We start from the raw sequence: 10100 nt of genomic DNA, 5'->3' as shown, positions 1-10100 counted from the left end.
GTGGGGGGGGGGGTCCACTTGCTCACTTAGGAGTTTTGACTTGATAATCTATTTAAAGAAACATATTTTTCAGTTGCCCAGTACCTCTCCTTTTCTCCTTTTACTGGTCTATTTTGTTTCTTTCCAGAAATACCCATTGCTTAATATCCATTATTTGTGTTTCCAGAAATATCTATTCACATGTATACAAAGGTATAGGTGCTCACATCAGTTAGCATGTGCTGATAGAACAGGCTGTTCTGAGTATTTTAGGTGCATCAAGTTAGTAACATGTTTAAATATAATTTTAAAGAAATAGTGTATTAATATAGTTTAAATCAAAATGTCTAGTTGGGCATAGTGGTGTACGCCTGTAATCCAGCACCTGGGGAGTGGAGGCAAGAGGATCAGCAGTTTAAGGTCATCCTCAGCTACACGGAGAATTTGAGGCCAGCCCGGGCTACCTGAAGTCCTGTCTCAAAAACCAAAACCAAACAAACAAAAACAAATTTTATACTCTCTCTCACTACAGTTTTGTTAGTTTCTTGTGCAACCTTCTAATGTTCATATAAACATAATGAAACAAGAATATTTCTTTTTTTCTTTCTTCCTTTCTTTCTTTCTCTTGTCTTTTTGAGATCCACTGGCCTAGAACTCCCTAAGTAGCTCACGATAACCTTGCTTCCTGATCTTCCCATCTCCCCACTCTCAAGTGCTGGAAAACTACCACCTGCGATTTAGGAATAAATATTCTTTTTATGAAACATTTTTATTTATTATTTTTATTTTATGTGTATGAGCGTACTGCCTGTACGTGTGTGAGTGCATCCATGTCAGGCAATGCCCACAGAGGTCAGAAGAGGGCATCGGATTCCCCTGGAAATGGAGTTACAGATGGTTGTTAGCTACCATGCGGATGCTGGGAATTGAACCCAGGTCCTCTGCCAGAGCAGCTAGTGCTCTTAACCACTGAGCCATCTCTCCAGCCTGGAATAAACATTCTTTTTTTTTTTTGGAGGCAGGGTTTCTCTGTAGTCCCAGCTGGTCTGGAGTTCATTATGTAGACCAAGCTGGCCTTGAACTCATAGACATTCGCCTGCCTCTGCCTCCTGAGTGCTGGGATTAAAGGTATGCACCACCACACCCTGCACCTGGAATCAACATTCTTTAAAAAAAAAAAAAAAAAAAAATTACAGGGCGCTGGAGAGATGGCTCAGCAGTTAAGTGCACTGGCTGCTTTTGCAGAGGACCTGGGTTCAATTCCCAGCATCCACATGGTGGCTAACAACTGTCTGTAGCTCCAGTTCCAGGGTATCTGACACCCTCTTCTGGCCTCTGCAAGCATTGCATGGACTTGGTACATTTATACACATTCAGTCAAAACAATCATACACATAAAATAAATAAATTTTTTAAAAAATTACAAGTCAGGCATCCCAGCACTCAGGAGGCAGAGGCAGGCAGATCTCTATGAGATCAAGGCTAGCCTGGTCTACATAGTGAATTCCAGGCCAACTGGGCTCAAAAAACAACCAACAACAAAACACATTGTATTTTATTTGTTTTGGGGTAGGCATGCCACAGCCTGCCTGTGGAAGTCTGAGAATAACTTACATACTGGGCATCAAACTCACGTCACCAGGCATAGCACCTTTACCTGCTGAGCCATCTCATTGGCTGCTGTGTGTGAAAAAAAGAGAGATAGTCATTGTATCTTTATACCCTGTTCTGTATTTTGCCTCTTTAAAAATATTTATTTTTACTTTATGTGTATAAGTGCTTTGCCTGATGCCCACACAGGTCAGAAGAAGCTGTCAGCTGCCCTGGATCTGTAGCTAAAAGTTTAGATGGTTGTTAGCTGCCATGTGGGGGCTAGAATCTAAACCTGGGTCCTCTGTCCGTGCAGCCAGTGCTCTTAACAGCTGAGCCATCTCTCTTGCCTTTTTAACTTAGGACTATGTCTTGGAAATTTTTCCATTGACATAAACGTAATTTCCTGGTTCTATTTTTAAGACACGCACATTGCCTGGCTTGGTGGTACACGCCCAGGCCTGTAGTCAAGCACTAGGAAGGCCGGGGCAGGAGGACTGCTATGATTTTGAGGTCAGCAGGGGCTACACAGTGAGTGCCAGCCACTGTTATTTACCAGAGGGGAGGGAGGACAGAGAGAGGGAGAGAGACAAGCAGACAGGTAGAAAGACAGAGAGAGGGAGGACAGGCAGAGGGAGAGACAGGGGAAGAGAAGGGGGGGAGAGAAATAGAGAGAGGGAGAGGGGAGAAGAGAGAGAAACAGACAGAAAGAAAAATAAAACGTACATTGTTGCATTATCTTTAAAATTATTTTATTACACTAAAAGTTTTTTTTTCGGTCTTTTTGAGACAGGGTGTCCCTATAGCCCCAGCTGTCTTGGAACTCCTCACTATGTAGACCAGGCTGGCCTCGAACTCACAGAGATCTGCCTGCCTCTGCCTCCCAAGTGCTGGGATTAAAGGAGCCACCATGCCCAGCTACTAAAAGTATTTTTATTACATTTATTTATGGGGGGGGGGCACATAGTGCACGTTGGGCAGAGGACAACCTGTGGGATCCGGATTGCTCCTACCGTGCTAGTCTTCAGGACTGAATGACTTTTCTTTCCACCATGTGGGTCCTGAGATCCCGAGTGCTTTTCCCCACAGTGCCATCTTGCTGGCCCCTGTAGCATTATCTTTTTAGCTCACTATAATGAATCCAGTTCACTCAACATGGAGACTTGATTCTTTTCCAGTATGGTAAAAGCATTCAGCAGCAATCAAATAGATTTCCTTTCTCATCCCCCTAAACGCAGCCCAGGCCTTCCAAACAGACTTCATCCTCTTCTGCTTCAAGGATGACAAAGACTTGCCATCTGTTAATCTAATCTGCATTGTGAGGAACGGAGACTCGTTTCAAGGGGTAAAAAGCTCCTCTCCGACTCCCAGAGGGAGAATTCTTGAGGGTAGTCAGCCAGTCAGTATGGCCATGGGAGCTAGTGTCTATTCTGGCTCTAGTAAGTTTGCAAACCTGGAAGGGGAGGAATGTGTCCGAGGACTCAGGGTAAATGACAGGAAGCTTAGGAGGGCTGAAGAATCTGGCTCAAGAATTTGTCAGAAAGCCCTAACATAGACAGTAACAGGAACTGTTCCAAGTCGTGCAGCCACAGCGGTTTGGGAGGCTGCCCTAACTGGCAGCCCTGTCCCTGACACCCCAGTGACCTTGACCCATGATATCTTCACACCATATTACCCCCACACCCCACAGGCAGCTAAAACATGCCCACATATCTTTGCCTCTTTCCCGTCTAAATGATGTGGTTTGAACTCTGATCTGAGTGTTGTGTTTTTAGACCTCTGTGTGGCAGAGTTGGGAGGTAGGGGACCTTTAAGAGGCAGAGCCTGGTGGAAAGTTATTAGTCATCTGGGGCATGGTCCTAAGAAGAGATTAATGTAGCTCTTGGGAAATTCTGGTTAATTCCCAGGAGAAGGTTGTTATTAAAAAAAAAAAAAAAAAAAAAAAAAAAAAAAAGAAGCCTGGTGTTGCCTGTCTGTAATCCCAAAAGGAGGAGGAGGAAGGAAGTTCAGTAGTTCAAAGCCAACCTGAGCTGCATAGAGCTGAAGACCAGACTGAGCTAAAAGAGACTTTTTCTTAAAAACAGAAAAAAAAATTGGTTTCTTTGGCCCGGAGAGAAGGGTTCTTTTTGAGACAGGGTCTCCCTGTATTCCCAGCTGGCCTGGAACTCACTCTGTAGATCAGGATGGCTTTGTTCTTACAAAGATCCGCTTGCCTCTGCTTCCCAAATGCTGGGATTAAAGGTGTGTGTCACCACACCCAGTTCAATAATAGCCACAGCTGGCCTGGAGCTCACTATGTTCCATGCGGGCCTTGACTCACAGAAATCCACCTGCCTCTGCCTCTGGAGTGCTGGGTTAAGTGAATGTGACAGGGCTGGAGAGATGGCTCAGTGGTTAAGAGCACTGGCTGCTCTTACAGAGGTCCTGGGTTCGATTCCCAGCACCCACATGGTGGCTATCAACCATTCATATTTCCAGTTCCAGAGGATCCAATGTTTTCTTCTGACCTCCTCAGGCATTGCATGGCACAGGTGTACTTACAGGCATGCAGGCAGTGCACTCATACACATAAAAACAATAAATAAAATATTTTTTAAAAAACATATGTGTTGCTGGGTGTAGTGGCACACGCCTTTAATCCCAGCACTAGGGAGGCAGAGGCAGGCGGATCTCTGTGAGTTCAAGGCCAGCCTGGTCTACATAGTGAGTTCCAGGACAGCTAGGGCTACAGGGAGACCCTATCTCAAAAAGACCAAAAAAAAAAAAACACCCCCAAAAAGTGCCATATGACCAGCCAAAGATTTTTTAATGTGTGTGTGTGTGTGTGTGTGTGTCTGCACATGAGTGCAGTGCCTGAAGAGGCCAGAAAAGGGCATCAGATCTCCTAGAACCGGAGTTACAGGTGGTCATGAGCTAACCAACATGGGTTCTGGGAACCAAACTCTGGTCTTCTGCAAGAGCAGCAAGAGCTCTTAACCACTGAACCGTCTCTCCAGTTCATAAATAAAATATTAAGGAAAACCCCAAATTTTTCCTGCCAAATGAGCAGTGATTTTTGTTTAGTTTCACAAAACACATGTTCTGAGGTGCATACATACCATGGAGTGTTCAGCTAGCTCACAGATGTATTATTTCACATACTATAATCATTGTTTTGTGGTCAGAACATATAAAATCTACTCTGCATGTAGATGTGGCGGTGCAGACCTGTAATCTACCCTGGGAAGGCCGAGGCCGGACGACGGTTACATGTCAGCCTGTGATAGTTAAAGACTCTGAACCAACAACAAAAGAAAAGCCAAAAAAAAAAAAAAAAAAAAAAGGCTGGGTGGCAATTTTCAACAATGTTAATTGTAGCTACTATGTGATACTCAGACTTTTCCTTCCTGTCTGTCCCTGAAACTTTGTCTTTTGAGCAACAGTGCACAGAATCCTGACTCCTCCCCTCCCCTGACCCTGTAATAGGATTCTATTTTTAGCTTTGCTGAGTTCAAATGTTTTCTTTTCCACATATGAATGAGATTATGCAATATTTCTCTATTACTGTTTTATTTCAATTAGCATAATGTCCTTCAGGAAGGTTCATACTGAAAGCAACAGGGTTCCTTTCCTTCCTTCCTTTTTAAAAATTTGAGGCAGAGTCTCGCTCCATAGCCCTGGCTGGCCTGGAACTCTCTATGTAAACCAGGTTGGCCTGAACTCACAGAGACCCACCTGCCTCTGTCTCAGGAGTGCTGGGATTAAAAGCATCTGCCACCACGCGCCCCCTCCTTCCTTTTTCTTATCTCTGCCCTGCCCCTTGGTTTCTGAGACAGGGTGACTTATAGCCCAGGCTGGCCTCAAACTCACTATGTAGTTGAACTCCTGATCCTCCTGCCTCCACTTCCTGATGCTGAGATTACAGGAGTCTCTCTCTCTTCCCTTTCTCTCTCTTTCTCTCTCTCACTCTCTCTCCCTCCCTCTCCTTTCTTCCTCCCTCCCTCCCTCTCTCTCTCCCTTCCTTCCTTTCCTCCTCCTCTCTCTCTTCCTTCCCTCCACTCCATTCCTTCCTTCCTTCCTTCCTCTGTCCCTCCCTTCCTCCTCCATTCTCTTTTCTCTTAATTTTTATTTACGTATGTGTGCGTGCACGATGTGTGTGGATGGGACACATGCACCACATCGCATGTGTGGAGGTCAGAGGACAACTTCATGGAGTTGGTTCTCTCCTTTCACCTTTATATGGTTCTGCGGATTGAAGTCAAACCACCAGGCTTGTTCAGCAAGCTCTTTTACCAGATGAGCCATCTTCTTGGTCTACCTTCTCTCCTCCTCCCATCTCTCTCCTTTCTTTTCTTTTCTCCCCCACCCAACCCCCACACTGAGGATGGAATCCAAGACCCTACACACTCTAATCAGGTACTCTACCAGTGAATCACATCCAGGCCCAGCTGGGATTTTAAAAATATTTTATTACTTTTATTTTATGTGTGTGAGTGCAATGCCTGCATGTATGTAAGTGCACCCGTGTCATGCAATGCTGTGGAAGTCAAAAGAGGGCGTCAGATCCCCTGCAGTTACAGATGGTTGTTAGCTGCCATGTGGGTGTTGGGAATCGAACCTGGGTCCTCTGCAGGAGCAGCCAGGGCTCTTAACTGCTGAGCCATCTCTGCAGCCCCCCAGCTGTTTTATTTAAGGCTTAGTAATAGTCTGTTGTAAATATATCTCTCATTTCTGTTATCCACGCATCCACTGATGGGACGCAGGCCATTTCCCTCACTTGGCTGCTGAGTCAAGGGCCACCACAAACACGGAGTGCAGATGTCTCTTCCACATACTGCTTTCATTTCCGTTGGATGTATACCCAGAAGTTGGATCACTGCATCATATGAAGGTTCTATTTTAAGTTTCTTAAGGATTCTGAGATGATAACATTTAAGCCAAGAACTGAAAAGGAAAAGCCAACCACCCAAAGCTCCAAAGGAAGGCTGGGTGTTCCAAACACAGGGCAAAGCTGGCGTGAGGACCCAGGATGTAGATCCAGGATGTGGTCCAGGATGTAGAAGAGCCCAGTAGCCCACTGGCTGGTGTAACAGACCACTGAGAGGGAGCGATGATGGAAAGGGAAGCTGGATATAAAGCCAGCCAGGTTCGCTAGCAGGAGCTGATCCAGGACACACTAAGGCTTCTGGCTTTTGTCCAAAGTGGAAAGGGAAGCAATTAGAGCCCTTTGGCTGGAAATGACACAAGTCCATCTCTGTTTTTGAAAAAATCTTGTTGTAGCAAAGAAGTGAATGGAAAGCAAGAGGATGTGAGTTGGCCGGGCCGCTGGGGCCTCGGCCCGGGCCTGGAACCACGAGGCCTGCTCTGTGAGTTGTGGGGAGATTCCTTTACTCTGGAAGTATAGGTGGGGGATTTCTGCCTCTTTGGGGCATCAGTAAAGCTGTGAAGACAACACAGTCCCTCCCCAGGGACACAGGGAGGACTGAAAACTTGTGTGGCCCCTTTTCTCCTCTCCTCCCTCCCCTCCTCTCTCTCTTCCCCCACCTCTGTCTCTCCTCCCCTCCTTCTCTCCCCTGCCCCTCCCCTCTCCTCTTTTCCCCTTCCCTTCCCTCCTCTGGTCTGTTTCCCCCCCACCTCCCGGTCTTTGAGTTTTTTTTGAGACAGAATCTCTGTAGTCCCAGCTGGTCTGGAACATACTATGTGGACCAGGCTGGCCTTGAACTCACAGAGATCTGCCTTGTGTCTGCCTCCTGAGTGCTGGGATTAAAGGTGTAAGCTAACATGCCTGCCTGCCTGCCTTCCTTCCTCCCTCTCTCCCTCCCTCCTTCTCTTTCTTTCATGTTCAGGTCTCCAGCATCTCAGGAGGCTGGCATCAAACTGGCATCAAACTCGATATGTAGCCAAGGACAACTTGAACTTCTGCTTTCACCCCGAGTGCCAATGTGCCACCGTACCAGGCTTACACACTAATGAGGATGCCAGGCTTACATGGTGATGAGGATGGAGCGGAGAGTCTCCTGCCTGCTAGACAAGCATCTGTCAACCCAGTGACACATTCAGTTCTTTATTTTCTCTTAGTTTAAAACATTCACATTACTATGTGAGGTGTGTGAATGTTTTTGTGTGTGTGTGTGTGTGTGTGTGTGTGTGTGTGTGTGTTGTGCTGCTGTGTGAACCGTTAGTGTGGAGGAGGTAAGAGAAAAGCTCTCAGGAGTTGAGTCTCTCCCTTTACCCTTTTTTGGAATCAAACTGAGATTGTTGGCCTTGGCAGGTGGTTTTACCCACCTAGCCATCTTGTCAACCCCCCGCCCTGCCCCCGCCATAGGATCTTGCTATCTACATAGCGAATGTACCTTTCTTGCCTGGTACTCACTATGTGGCTCAAGGCAGTCCTCCTGCCTCAGCCTGCCAAGGGTTAGGATTCCAGGCATGCACAGGCCTGTCTAGCCTGACCACAGTTTTCACACATTGATTACCAGCTCTTGGGAAACAGTCTGTGAAATCTTTTTGGAAATGCTGAGGATTAGTTTACACAGATGAGGGCAGTCAAGGCTCAAACAGAGAGGCAGGCATGGTGGCATACATCTGTCATACCAGCACTCAGGAGATTAGGGCAGATGAGGGGTGAGCCAGGGACATGGCTCAGTCGTAGAGCACCTGCCTAGAATCCCCCAGTGAGAGGCTGGGGTACTGCCTCAGTGCGGGGGCTAGAAACATGCCTCAATGGGTAAAGATGCTTAACTCCAGGCTTGACCATCTGAGCTCAGTCTCTAAAACCTACACGGTGGAAGGAGAGAAGTGGCTCCCGTAAGTTGTCCTCTGATCTCCATACTACAGCCCTGGCATGTTCCCCGCTCCCCAGCATAAATAAATAATTCAGGGCACACCTGTGCACTTGCAATTGCGCTGGATATCTTTAATTGTCAACTTGACACACCTGGGTAGAGGAAGCCTCAATTGGGGAACTGCCTCCATTGGATTGGCCTGTAGCCAGCCATGTCTGGGTATTTTCTTGATTATTGAGTGATGTGGGAGGGCCCATGGACTGGGCCACCCGTGGTCCTGTTTTGTATAAAAAAGCAGGTTACCGGGTGTGGTGGCTCACGCCTTTAATCCCAGCACTTGGGAGGCAGAGGCAGGCGGATCGTTGTGAGTTCAAGGCCAGCCTGGTCTACACAGTGAGTTCAGGTCAGCTGGGACTACAGGGAGACCCTGTCTCAAAAAAACAAAACAGAAAAAAAAAGAAAGCAGACTGAGGAGGGGCCGGGGGAGCAAGCCAGTAAGCAGCATTCCTCCATGGCCTGTATTCCAGCTTCTGCCTCCAGGTTCCTACCCTGAGTTCCTACCTTGGACTCTCTCAGTGGTGAACTGTGACCCGGGAGATGTAAGTCAAATAAACCCTTTCCTCCCCAAGTTGGTACTGGTCAGAGTATTTTGTCACAGCAATGAAGAAACAAAGTAGAACAGCTGAAGAGGTGGAGACAGGCTCCTGGGTTTCCCTGGTCAGCCCTAATGTGCAAGCCCTCGGCCAGGGTGAGACCCTGCCTCAAAAAATAAGGTGGGGACTGGAGAGATGGCTCACTGGTTAAGAACACTGGTTGTTCTTGCAGAAGACCCAGGTTCGAATCCCAGCACCCACATGGCAGCTAACAACTGTCCTAACTCCAGTTCCAGGGGATCTGACACCCTCTTCTGTCCTCTGTGGGCATTACACGACATGGGTGCACTTACCTACATGCAGACAATACACACATACACATAAAATAAATATAATAAATAAAATTTAAAAAAAAAAAAGGTGGGCAGAACCTGAGGAATGACATCCCAGGATGCCTCTGGCCTCCACACATACATGCACCCACACATACATGTGTAAGCACAAGAACATACACACACAAATACATGCAAAAGTTAATTTTTTTTTTTTTTTGAGACAGGGTCTCCCGGTAGCCTGAGCTGGTGTGGAACTCTCTATGTAGACCAGGCTGGCCTTGATCTCACAGAGCTCAGCTGTCTCTATCTCCTGAGTGCTGGTATTAAAGGCGTGCATCACCAGGCCCAACTCAATTTTTTGTTTTTTAGCCAAATGTTTTATTTTAATATTTTTTTTATGTGCCATGTGGGTGCTGGGAATAGAACCCGGGTCCTCTGTAAGAGCAGTCAGTGCTCTTAACTGCTGAGCCATCTCTCCAGCCCCCAAATGTTTCTTTCTAATGAACTGACCATTTCCAAATTTCTGAAATGCCGAACAGACCATAGAAAGACTTCTCTTTAGCACCTGCTTGAAACCAACAGCTTCAGCAAACTGTTGATTGGCCCTGAGTCAAGGTCAATTTTTTTTAATGTACATGAGTGTATTGCCTGCATGTATGTAAGTGCATCCATGTGGTACAATGCCCATGGAGGTCAAAAGAGGGCTTCAGATCCCCTGGAACTAGAGTTATGGCCAGATGTTAGCCGCTATGCAGGTGCTGGAAACCAAACCTCAGTCCTCTATAAGAGCAGTCCTCTTAATAGCTGAACCACCTCTCCAGCACCCCCTCCTTTTTATG

At 46.7% G+C, this 10100-nt stretch overlaps 1 non-coding gene across 1 annotated transcript; it reads right to left on the bottom strand.

The window, feature by feature from the left end:
- Positions 1 to 9746: 9746 nt before the first annotated feature.
- LOC115069394 lies at positions 9747 to 9881 on the bottom strand. The gene has a single exon (XR_003848675.1). It is a non-coding gene; the product is annotated as a small nucleolar RNA SNORA2/SNORA34 family (small nucleolar RNA).
- Between the last annotated feature and the right edge of the window lie 219 nt (positions 9882 to 10100).

Source organism: Nannospalax galili, unplaced genomic scaffold, assembly GCF_000622305.1.
Source record: "Nannospalax galili isolate Female #2095 unplaced genomic scaffold, S.galili_v1.0 scaffold632, whole genome shotgun sequence".
Classification (NCBI taxonomy): Eukaryota; Metazoa; Chordata; class Mammalia; order Rodentia; family Spalacidae; genus Nannospalax; species Nannospalax galili.
Note: the sequence above shows the minus strand (reverse complement) of the source record. Positions and strands in the feature narration are given on the sequence as shown.